The 12,819-nt window shown below is 49.6% G+C and overlaps 1 protein-coding gene across 1 annotated transcript in view; it reads right to left on the reverse strand.

The window, feature by feature from the left end:
- CRISPLD2 (cysteine rich secretory protein LCCL domain containing 2) overlaps positions 1 to 12,030 on the reverse strand; it is a 64,073-nt gene extending 52,043 nt beyond the window's left edge. The window contains exon 1 of the mRNA XM_045819112.1: positions 11,867 to 12,030. The gene's annotated coding sequence lies outside the window, so the exon portion shown is untranslated. The remainder of the gene's footprint in view (positions 1 to 11,866) is intronic.
- Positions 12,031 to 12,819: the final 789 nt, after the last annotated feature.

Consider the following 12,819-nt stretch of genomic DNA (forward strand, 5'->3'; position numbering starts at 1 on the left):
GCATCCTTGGACATGGCATGTGGCTACTCTGGGCTCCAGTGTAAGTATCTGTAAGGGAGAAGGGAATTATAGCACTTGTCAGACATTGGTGAACAAGACCAGCAGGTCTACAGGCATGATTAAGCTCCCGAAGGCATCAGGGAGGTAGTAACTCTTCAGCTGAATCTTCACCAATGAGCTTGGATTAATCTACCCAGGCTGGCCCAGGGGAGGGGCAGGTTAGGGTCTAGGGATGAGCTATGGAGTAAGGAATGAAGGAGGGAGTAAACATGACCATGTTAGCTATGTAGTGTACAACTATACAGTGTTAGCTATTATAATAATGATGCTGCTGCTGAATGCCCTACAGACTCATTGTTTGAAGGGACTCTCAGAAGGCTGGTGTTAATAATGGGGAATGCAGTAAAGAAGACTCTTCTCTCTTCACCACATTATTTCAAAGGCTCATCTCTGCCTTGAGATGAGATTTAACTTTTAAAAATCCTAATAAATGTCTAATGTTTAAGGAGGAGAGGGAAGAACCTTCTCTTAAATTTAAAACCTGCTTTAGGGGCTTCTTATCAAGATGGAGGCACAGGTAAACACAGAGGGCTTCCTTGTCCAACCACAGCAAAAATTACAACTAAACTACAAAACAACCATCATCCAGAATTATCAGAAAATTGAGCTATATGGGAAGTCCAACAACCAAGGAATTAAAGAAGCACATTCGTCCAGATGGGCAGGAGGGGCAGAGACATGGAGACATGGAACGGGTGTCCCCACACCCACGTGTGGTAGATAAAAATTCAGAGGTATACCTCGGGAGCAAAAGATCCCAGCCCCACACCAGATCCCCCAGTCTAGGGTCCCAGAACCAGGAAGATAAGTTCCCATAACTTCTGGCTGTAAAAACCAATGAGGGGTGGAGCAATGGAAGAAACTGCGGGGTTCTCAGGCATGTCCTCTCAAAGGGCCCATAAGAGACTTACGCAGATTCACTCCCTCTGGGCTCCAGGACCGAGGTAGCAGCTGAAAGGGCACCAGTGGCAGATGGGGAGAAACTGAAGTGTCTGGCATCAGGGCAAGTGCCAGGGAATAGTCTCCTCCTGGACAAAACTCCAGAGGCCAGGCCACAGCCATTGTCCCCTTTCTGAGCCCTTCCCCACACAGAGCCACAGAGCTTGAACATCATGTAAGAAACTCCATCAACCTGGTTCACACAGGTTGCCCCACCCTGGTGATTACCCAAGACCCAACCCCACCCAACTTACTGGTGTACTTTTCTACAATAGGGCACACTACTAAGACAGGGCATCAAAGCAGCTCTACCTAACACATAGAAACAATCACAGTGAGGCTGCCAAAATGAGGAGACAAAGAAACATGACCCAGATAAAAGAACAGAACAGAACTCCAGAAAAAGAACTAAACAAAATGGTGATAAGCAATCTATAAGATACAGAGTTCAAAACTCAGGTTTTTAGGATGCTCAAGGAACTCATTTGGGTACCTTAACAGCATAAAAAAGATCCAGGCAGAAATAAAGGTTATACTAGATGAAATAAAGAAAAATTTACAGGGAATCAACAGTGGAGTGGATGAAGCCAAGAATCAAATCAATGATTTGGAACATAAGGAAAAAAACCCACATTCAATTAGGACAGCAAGAAGAAAAAATGAGGATAGGCTAAGGAGCCTCTGGGAAAACTTCAAGCATACCAACATTCGAATTATAGGAGTGCCAGAAGGAGGAGAGAAAGAGCAAGAAATTGAAAACTTATCTGAAAAAATAATGAAAGAAAACTTCCCTAATTTAGTGAAGGAAATAGACATACAAGTCCAGGAAGCACAGAGAATCCCAAACACGATAGACACAAAGAAGACCACATCACGACACATCATAATTCAAATGCCAAAGGTTAAAGATAAAGAAAGAATCTTAAAAGCAGCAAGAGAAAAACAGAGAGTTACCTACAAAGGAGTTCCCATTAGGCTATCAGCTGATTTCTCAAAAGAAACTTTCCAAGCAAGAAGGGATTGGCAAGAAGTATTCAAAGTGATGAAAAGCAAGGACCTACAACCAAGATTACTCTATCCATCAAAGCTATCATTTAGAACCAAAGGGCACATAAAGTGCTTTCCAGACAAGGTCAAGCTAAAGGAATTCATCATCACCAAGTCGTTATTACATGAAATGTTAAAGGGACTTATTTAAGAAAAAGAAGATCAAAGCTATGAACATTAAAATGCCAATCATTCACAATGATCAACAATTGAATTAAAAAAAACTAAGCAAACAAGCAAAATAGAAACAGAATCATAGATAGTGAGATCAGTTGGAGGATTATCAGTTGGGAGGGAGAAGGAAGAGAAGGGAAAAAAAGGTGCAGGGATTAAGAGGTACAGATTGGTAGGTACAGAGTAGACGGGGATCTTGATAACAATATAGGAGATGGAGTAGCCAAAGTACTTTTATGCATGACCTATGGACATGAACTAAGGGGGGAGATTTCCAGAGGGAATGGGGGGTACCAGGTGAAGGGGGGCAAAGGGGGATAAATTAGGCCAACTGTAATAGCATAATCAATAAGATATATTTAAAAATAAAATAAAACACACTTTATTCAGCACATGGCTTGAACTGCGGCCACTTTCTCCCACCTTATGGGGAAGAAGGTGCTGAGATGTCATGAATCAGATCTAGAGCACTAAAGCTGACCAATAGTCCAGGAGCCATCTGTGCAGATGTGCATGGCAATTCACACTGATGACAATGACCCAGCTCAGACGCCATGGCTGCCATGGAGCACTATGTCCTTCTAGGGCTCAGTCTGAGCTGAGTGGACTGGCCCCTGGATGTCCTAGAACTCACCAGCCTGCATTGCATCTGTTCGTACTATTTGCCTCGCCAGGTAGACTATGTGCTTCTTGAGGGCTTAAATCAGTGATGTGCTGGTAAATGTTTAATAACCAACACTCAAAAAAAATTTTTAAGCCCACCCTTATTTGTAGTGTTTGCCAATTTCCCTGGTGTAAATACTCCACCGTGGCCAATTTCAAGCACACAACATGAGGTACTGAACACGGGGTTCTGGAAAGACTTGTGCTAGCATACCAATAACCTCAAGAGCAGAGATAAAAGTAAAGTGCAATAAAAAATTAGGGCATGATGAGTCTTGAGTGGTTATTACCTTTGTTTAAAATATGACTTATTTAACTGTAAACATACATAATTTAATGTTTAAGGATGGTTGCACTTAACTGGCTCATGATCTTTCTGAAACGTGAGCTAGGGAGCCAGCCCCGGTACACCACTGGCTGCCACTGAGCTTGTTTGACTTCAGACCCCAGTGGGGATTCAATGCTCAATGAATAGTCATCACCGATAACCCGGCCAAAGAGAGATGAGTGTGGACCAAACAGCTGGGCCCTACTCCTAGCATTGCATATTCATCCTCTCCACAGACAGATGGGGCCACTGTGATTACGAGCCCTGTTGTACAGTGGAGGAGACTGAGGCTCAAATGGAGAAGCAACTTGCTCACAGTCACACAGGCCTGTGGATGATGCCGATGCATCCACCACACTCCGTCTGCTTAGCAGTCCTGGCTCATCCAGGCAGTGGTTCCCCAAAACGTCAGGGCTATTCGGACTTCTAGCCCCATGTCAGCCCCACTCACTCAGTTAGTCACCCCACCCACTGGACAGCAGCTAAGACCTGGGTGCTTTGGGCTTTGCTCTTCCTCAGAAGCACAAAGGAGAATTTGACATATGAGCGAGGCCAGGCACGGATCAGAGTCGTACCACAAACCACCCACAAATTCCAGGAATGGAGTGGTGGATATGGGAAGAGAGAAGAAGACTCCCCAGCAGGCACGTCTTGGGCAGATGCCAGGACTCGGCAGAACCTCTCAGGAAGAGTGTCTGGGTCAGTACCAGACACCAAGGGGTGGGGATGGCAGGCGATCGTGTCGGTTTTCCTTAAACCCTTCCCCACAGGATTGGGGCTGGACAGGGAGGAAACAGACACCTTGGATTCCCCACAACCCAGGCTGGCTGGCCAGCAGTCCACTTGGCTTACGAGAAATGCCCACCCCACGGCCCCTTCTTTCCTCCTGTGCCCTTGGCAGAAGGCATGCTCTTGTGGGATATACACTGAACAAGTATAATATACAAACTCATTCCATTTTTAAGTATCACACAGAGAATACACAAAATTCTGAACAACAACAAAAAAAGCCTCATTCAACAGACACGTAATCTCCTTTGTGCAAAAAAAAAAAAAAAAAGAACTAAAACCAGGTGCATTCAACGTGAGCCAAGAGAATGTAACAAAGAAGCCACTCTCAAGGGACTGGATAATAAATTAACATGGGCTTGGAATTCCCAGCACAGCCATGGCCAACGTGGCTCCATTGGTTGGAGCACCATCTTGTATGCCAAACGGCTGCAGGTTTGATCCCTGGTCAGGACATGTACCTAGGTTGCAGGTCTGGCTCCAATCAGGGTGCATATTGGAGGCAACAGATTGATGCTTCTCTCACACTGATGTTTCTCTCTCTTTCTCTTCTCCTTCCTCTCTCTCTCAAATCAATAAATATTTCCTCAGGTAAGGATTTTTTTTTAAAAATTTTGAAAAAAATACTTTGCACATAACTCCTGGGGCCCTTTTCTTTTTTCTTACAAATGTTTGAATGTTTCCTTGGGTCCAATGTTCTCAGCAAAGCTTTAGGTGAACAGCAGGAGACAGCCATCTCCAAAGGGCAAGACATCAAGGCCTGCCAGAAGGCGTGTGGAAAAGCATGGGCATTGAGTCAGACCCAGGTTCAAATCCTGCCTCCACCATGTAGAGAGAGACCCTACACAGAAAGACCCTTTACCTCTCAGTGTCTCCAATTCCTAAGGGGCACGCTAAAGCCCCCCACCCCCAGGGCTTCAGTGAATTTCCCCCAGGGATGAAGGAGAGATATGAAGATTACAAAGTTAGTGGTTCTAAAAAGCCCAGCAGCAAAGTCCTAAGAGCTAGCGGTGTTTAATGGCTGTTTCTTTCCCTTGTCCCCCTGGGTGAATTCAGGCATCTCAGATCACCTCTGCTCCAGGCTTCAGGGCTGGCCGCACCTGGACCAGCCTCCTGCCTGAATTGCATGATTCACTGGTACTAGGTGGTATCTGCCAGGTTGAGTGACAATCCCTGATTTTGAACCAAGCTCAAAGACACCAGCTCAGAAATTCTCTAGCACCCGGCTATGGAATCTCCACATTGCTTTGCTGATGAAAATCCCCAGTGCAAATCCTCAAGTGGCCACAGAGTCCTTGGGATATGCAAGGGGACTAGACAGTCCACTCTTGGGAATGGAAGGGAAGGAGACGTAGCAGCAACTAAAGACAGACGGCATGAGGAAAGCACCCCTGGGAACAGGATGGGGAAGCTGAGCGGTGGTCGGGGTGGGACCACTCTAGCCAGGATGGACAGTGGAGTCCCGCTGAGATCCCAAGGAGAAGAAAGGCAGCAGGAACAGTAAGCACAAAGGCTTAGAGAGGGTCACTGTCCCAGCATGACCCAGGACAGGGGCAAAGCCAGTGGAAAGAGGGAGAAATAGGGTCACAGAGGCAGGGAGGGCGAGGTGGTCAGGGGCCTTGGAAGCCACACCAAGGAGTCATGGTTTTACTCTAAAAGCAAAAACAAACATGCGGGTGGGAAAGTGAAGCTGACGGTGATGGGGTCTGATTTATGCTTTGAAAGCCTGTCAGCATGCAACGAGCAGACAAAGCTCACAGACATAACACTGAACTAAAGAAGCCAGACTCCAGTGATTAAACATGCACGGTGCTGTTTATGCAAAGTTCAAAACCAGGAAAAACCAATCTGTGCTATTAGAAGTCCGGAAACGGTTACCCACTGGGGGAGGGATGGGACAGGCCCCAGGGGGACTGGCCAGGTCCTGCAGCTGCCCGGGGTCCTAGCATGCACACGAGCACTTGGAGAAAACGTATCTGCCAGTGCGCGAGTGAGTGTGCAGTCCCCTCTAGGACGTTCAACTTTAATAAAACTTTGAAATCTCTCTGGCTCCTGTTTGAAGGATGGACCGGGAGAAGCATGAGTGGCTACACGGGGAACACCATTACGCAAGAGAAAATCCTCAAGGGCTCTCTCCCCAGGGGGCCCAGGACTAAGACAAGGCTGGAGCCTGGGCTCGGACAGCGCTTCAAAGCGCACTTTCGAGTCGGAGCCCAGATAAAGCCCTGCGGCTGGCTGGGGCCTCCCACTTGGACCAGACACCGGCTCTCCCAGACAGGGCCCGGTTCATCCCGCGTCTGAGAGGGCACTTTGTCCAACGATGCCAAGGCTGAAAATATCTCCAGTCCCAGGGAAGCCCAGGTCTTGAAGGTTTCTGGGAATAAAACAGTGTTTTCAGCAGCCGGGTGCTTCTCCCTGGGAGAACAGACTGGCTGTGTTGGGAGCCAGTCTGGGGCAGGAGGGAGAGAGGGGTTGGTAGCAGATAATACATACACATGCAGATGTATTTTAAATGTTATCCCGGAAACGACTCATGGTTTCCAAGGGGACATTTTGGGGTTACAAACAGATGTCCTTCGCAAGTTCCTGGCCATATAGGGACACTAAACATGCTCTGAAGGAAGGTGCTGGAATGCTCAGGACACTTGCCTGGGCCCAGAACAAGAGTGCCAACCAGCTGAGCATTCTCCCGGAAGACAGACTCACGGACACACCAACAACCGACTCTCAGCCGGCTTCTGACCCTGGCGGTCATTTTAGCTCCTGAGCCACTCTTGCCATGTGACTCTGCCTGGTCACACCAGGTCCTGTATGCAGAACCTTCCACACAGCTTCCCATCTACCCCCACTCACCAGGGCCCCCACCCCTTCTGCGTCAGGGCCCAGGGTGAGGCTTCATCGGCTTTCTAGGGCAGTAGGTCTCACATTTGAGTAGGTCTGGCGGATGGACTTCCGCCAGAAAGTGCTGGAAGCCTCATTAAGGCAGATGGCTGGCCCCACTCCCACAGCTCCTGATTCAGGAAGTCTGGGGAGGGGCCTGAGAATCTACATTTCTAATGAGTTCCCAGGGGCTGCTGTGCATCATCCCCCAGGTTTCAGTGAAACCCCACTTTGAGAACCGCTGCTCCAGGTGGTAACAGCCGCTCAAATCTCGTTCCCCACCTCAACCCGGCATTTCCCCATCTTCAGTCCTTGGCACAGCCCCTCCCCAGTTTCGTCCAGCTTCACCGCCTACGTGGACTAGCGCGTATTTTGTATTTTTGTTCGAGCTGGCCCAGTCTGAGGGCTCAGAAAATTTTACTTTTAAGAGGTAACTTTCCATTACCACCATTTGCAGAGAACTTGATCACCTCCACCTTGAATAGGGGCCGGAATAGAATTAAACACAATGAAAACAGAACCAAGCGAGGACCTCCCAGCTGGGTCCCGAAACTGGCCAGAGGCTTCGTTGCAGAAAGTGCTCTCTTTGTTGTAGGGGAGGTGGGGGTGGGGTGCGGGAGCAACATGAGGGACTGACTACCACCTGAAACGCTGGCCCCGCCATAGGCAGACGGAGGAAAAAGCCCCTGGGCTGGTGGGCTTTGCTGCTGCTGTGTCTGTGCTAACACTCAGTCATCTAGGAGACCAGCAGGGATGGACTCCCCACAATTTGGGGGACACTGCTCATTCCACAGTGATCTGTTCTCAAGTGAAAGCACCACCCTGTTATACTCCTGAGCCCCGCAGCCCAGCCCGTAGCAGGGAATCCAAACTCAGCAGGGCTCACCGCACCTGCACCGCAGACCCTTGATGTTCCTGAATCTGACCCCTAAAGTAAACTCCAGCCACACGGAACTTTCTTGTCTTTCTCCGTGAGTGTCAGGCCCCTTCCTACCTCCAGGCCTTTGCACGCACACGTGGTGCCTCCACTCGGTGAGCCCTTGCAAACACCCCACCCTCGATCACCTTTCCCTGCCAGAAAACACTGCCTCTTTGCTCCAGAAGGATTTCTCAGGTTCTTCTCAAGCCAGTCTCAGCAGATATCGGCAGGATGCAAGTAGCCACTCCTAGAGAGTTCCGGGGGGGCTTTGACCAATCCAAAAGAACTTGGGGCCAGGGTCAGTTCCAGGACCACTTGACTGCAAGTGAGACAGAAGCTTGATTCTTTTTCCTGCTGAGATAGTGTCACTCTGCATTCATAATGGAGTACATTCCAGAAATTCAGATTGAAAATGTAGGATTTCATAATTTATAATATTTTTTAAATGATGATCCAGCAGTTGCATAATCCTCTCCTTTCCCCCCGAATCTGTGGCTTCTGTCTAAGCTGACACAGCACTGGAGACAACGGAGAAGATAAATCTCCTTCAGCCTCAACCACGAGAAACTGTCTGTCCTCACAGCCTTGAAAGGGGGGCGTCTGCCTGCCGGTGCCCACAGTTGCACAGACTGCGGGACAAAGCGCAGCCCCTCCAGGGCAACATCTCAGTCAGGATTCGCTGCCTGTTGCTGCTGGGACCCTGGGGGGAATGCCAACGCCTCCCCCAGAACCCCCAGATGCCAGACTTCCCTGCACCCAGAGCAGAGGGCCTTGGCCGATTCTGAAATGAGATGACCTGACTTGATGTTTCTTTCAGAAGGGAGTCAAGAAGAGAACACGGTTCCTCAATAGGTTAATGTGACCTGGTAATTCCGCTCCTGGTATAGGCCCAAAGCAATTGAAACTAGGTGTTTAAACAAAAAACATGTACACAAATGTTAATGGCAGCATTATTCACAATAGGCAGAATGAGGAACTATCCAAATTTTCGTCAATGGAAGGATGGATAAGTGAAATGTAGTCAATTCATATAACGGAACATTACTGAACCATCAAAAGGACTGGAGCTCTAACACATGGATGAACCTTGAAAACATCAGACCAGATGAAAGAAGCCAGACACAAAAGGCCACACATGTGTGACTCCATTTATATGAAATGTCAAGAAGAGTGAATCCATAGAGACAGAAAGTGGCTTAGTCATTGCCAGAGGCTGGGGAGGAGACAAAGGGGAGTGACTCCTTGTGATGCGGACAGGGCCCCCTTCTGAAAGGGTGAAAACGTTCTGGACTCAGACAGTGGTGACGGCTGCACAACACTGTGAATGTCCTAACTGTCCCTGAACTGTACATTTTAAAATAGTTAAAAAGGCCAACATTATGCCTATGCATATTTTACCACATAAAACTTTTTTCTTTCCAAGGAAAAAAAGGGGGGCATGGCTGGCCCTACCAACCACCCAACCCTCCCTGTCCCAGAACAAAGCATGCTCCATTTGGGACTTTCTGAGGGGCTCTGGACCCCCGCCCCACGAAGGTCTGAGGATCTATTCAGCTCCATGAACTGAAGATGGAACAAAATGATGCCTGTGTCGTAGTTTCCTTCCTTGACAAGCCATCAGCCCCTTTGACTGATGTTGGGTTTGCACATCTGGGACTGATCAAAAACCAGTGAGTTTGCAAAAGAAAAAAGAAAAAGCCTCATAGGTCAGGAGCAAGCAGACACAGAGGCACCTCCCATACATAGTAAATTACACTGGTGACAGAGAGAAGAAATGTTCCAGCTCCCACAAGGCTGAAGAGGTCAGTGTTGGGGGTCCCACCTCTAAAAGCCAGTTTTCAAATGCAGCTGACTAAAGGCAACTGACCGAAGGCCAGACAGCCAACATGAGGTCTTTGAGGGAGATGAAATGTGGGGTCTTTCAGAGGCCCCGTGCTCTTCTGCAGGGGCTCCATTCCTGCCCCCAGCCAGCCAGCTCTTCTCGCCAGTCTGGGAACGGGACTCCAGAAGCCAGCATGGATCTGGGTCCTGGGACAGGGCTCTCTGCCTTGATACCAGTACCTGTTGGCGGAGTGGGGCCCAAGCCCCCATGTCAGTGCATCCCCTTTGCAGGTCCACCCCTAACCCAGGCCAGGGACCTAGATCCCACAGGGTATGGGAAGCCTCGACTTCCCCCAGCAAGCTCTGCTGTGACAGTTAAGTGGCTCGCTGTTGCATGAGTACTTTCTTCCAGGATGTGGGACAGGACCCAGCCAGGAGGGTAGATCTCCCCTGCCCTGGCTGTGTCATGCTGGGTACATGCTTTCGTCACTCCAAGCCTCAAATTCCCTCCTTGTAGAAAGAAGGACAGGCCAGTGCCCATTCCATAAAAAAGTCAGTGAGGTCATCCATGTAAAATCCTGGGCAAGGCTGACCCATACTAAGTGCTAAGTAAATGTCAGGCTGGTATGATTACAAATGTTATCATTACTACTCCAACTCCTATATCTTAAGAGACTCTGTAAAAATGAAAGTGACCCTCTTTATTGTCCTCCCAGGATACATGGTTGAAAACTTGGGGCTTGGGATCAATTCTGCTGATAGCAGTTTTACCTGGAGCCCCTCTCAGACAAAACAACACCTCAGACACGTTGTGTGAAGGTCAGATTCAGAGGTGGAGTTAGTGGCTGGGCAGAGAACTGTCTAAAGGGCTTAGCAGTTAAGTGCAGGGTCCGTAGCCAGACAAACCTGGGAGTGACAGCATGGCACACCAGCTAGGGGACCCTGACATGCACTTCACCTCTTTGAAATGGGGATCAGGAGGCCTGCTGCCCAGATGTGTTTTAGGGATAATAATGCAGGTACAGTGCATGGCACAGGGCCTCACACCTGCCACACCAGCAGGATAGCCCCCCCAACTCCTGCTCCTCCCCCACGTGCAAACGGCCAGATCAGAAGCAGAAGAGCAGGTGCACAAAACACAAAGAGCCCTTGGAAGGTCCCTTCTCAGCCTATTTGGGGAAGGGAACCTGCCCTTTGTCCTTTTCCACAGGACCCTAGTCTTTCACCTGTCAGTCTCTAGACCCTAGATGCCCTGGCCCAGCTGGAAACAGTAGCTCCCCCTATTCTGCCAGAATCAGGGGCCCAAATGTTTGAGGTGAAAACTCACAAACCTGCTCTAGGTTGCAGGGCAAGCTGGGCATTTGCACAGGCCCCCATCTGCTTCTCTTGAGCAGCAACTCACCTTTCGGCTGAAAGATGCCTGATTCAAGTTAGACTTCAATCAGCAAGTATCAGCTAAACCCTCTCCAGCCTGTCCACCATCCTAGCATTTGGCAAAGGAGGTTCTGGGTCTGCCCCACGTGAAGGTAGCCCATCTCCTCAGGACTGCAGAACCAAGCCCTCAGCTCCCAGCACAATTCTTGCCCCATGAGTTTATGCAAATGTCCACTCCAATTGAAGATACCCAGGAACATGTTCCCGAACCTGCAAGAACTCTGGTGCCCCAGGCCCGGACACATCCACGGCCATCTGGAGCTTCGGAGACAGACAGAGGTGGGTTTCAGCCCCAGCTCTGCCTGGACAACTCGCTTCACCTCTCTAATCCCGTGTCTTCATCTGAAACATGGGAAGAGGAAGGCTACCTGGCAGGTGTGTTGCAAACGAACTGGCCAGCCACATGTGGGTAGACAAATTCAAACTCATGCCACATCCACACCATCAGCTTTCCATTGATTGACACCCAGCGTGTACACAGAAACACAACAGACGCTAGCAAACTGCACAGGAAGGCAAGAGTACACAGCCTTCAGGAGTACGGCTCCGCAGTCAGACTGGCTTTCAGTCCTGGCTCCCTCCCTTCCTGGCTGTTGTCTTGAGCAACTGAGTTGCCCTGGAAGTCTCGGTTTCTCCCGCTGTGAACCGGCTGGCTGCTGAGCCCAGTTTTGAGATGCAAGTGGGCGCTCAGTTTAGTGCTTGCACACAGTAAGCCCCAAGAGCTGGCCTCTGCCCTGGTTACTTCAGCTCCTCGGAGATTATGGGAATGGATCAAAGCTCGGAGAGAGTAAAGGAATCTAAGTCACACTTACAAGGCTCCAATCACCAGCTCGCTGGCGTCTCCCGCGTTGTGCAGCGGAGGTGTCGGTAGCAGCGGCAGCACTGGCTCAGCGGGACAGGACGGTAGCAGGATACCAGACAGCAGAGCCGCCGAAGGAAGCAGTGAATCCGGGGGCTCGATGCTCCTCTTCTTGTATGCTCCCCCCTTAGCCCATAGGCCACGCCCCCCGGGAACCGGCGGAGCTGATAGGGCCGCGCAGTCGCGGCCCCTGTTCTGCCCCGCCCCTCAGGACCCGCCCCCCTTGGCTCACCCCGCCCCTCTCCGCCCCGCCCTGGCCCTCGAGCCCCGAGAGCGGCCAGGACCACCCGCATCCTACTAGAAGGACGCACTCCGTTTCCTCATCTTGACCATAAAAGTATCAGTTCCATTGAGCGCTTACCAGTTGCCTGGCACGGTGCCAAGTACTTTCCACCAGGGGTTTGCAAATTTACCAAATCCCGTTTCTGCGGCTCAAATGGAAAATGGGAATAAGGAGGTGTCTTCCCAGGATTCTAAGAAATAAAATCGGGAAGGGCGTGGGCACGTAAACTGGCGCAAAATACGCACTTGCTAAATTTATTCTCATCCTCTGCACGTGGGTAGAAAATTCACTCTTGCCACCTGACTTAATCTCTCCTTCTCCTATCTCTCTCTCTCCCGCTCCCTCCCTTTCTCCTGCCCTCCTTCCCTCCCTTTTTTTCTCTTCTCACTGTGCAGATGAAAACTAGGAGATTATACTGGATGAGGGCAGTAAAACCAGGCGCGATCCAGGTGAAGCATCTTTATCTTTGTTATCCAATCCAGTGAGATGGAAATAATCCCATCTCACAGACTGGGGAACTGAGGCCTGGAGAAGGGAGTCCCCACAGCTAGTGGGCAGCAGCACAGGTTCAAACCTTGCTTTAGCTACATTTTGCCTGCAGGCAGTTAGCATCTGTAACAAAC

The sequence above is a fragment of the Phyllostomus hastatus genome, unplaced genomic scaffold (genome assembly GCF_019186645.2).
Source record: "Phyllostomus hastatus isolate PE091 unplaced genomic scaffold, TTU_PhHast_1.1 phas_scaffold_345, whole genome shotgun sequence".
NCBI lineage: Eukaryota > Metazoa > Chordata > Mammalia > Chiroptera > Phyllostomidae > Phyllostomus > Phyllostomus hastatus.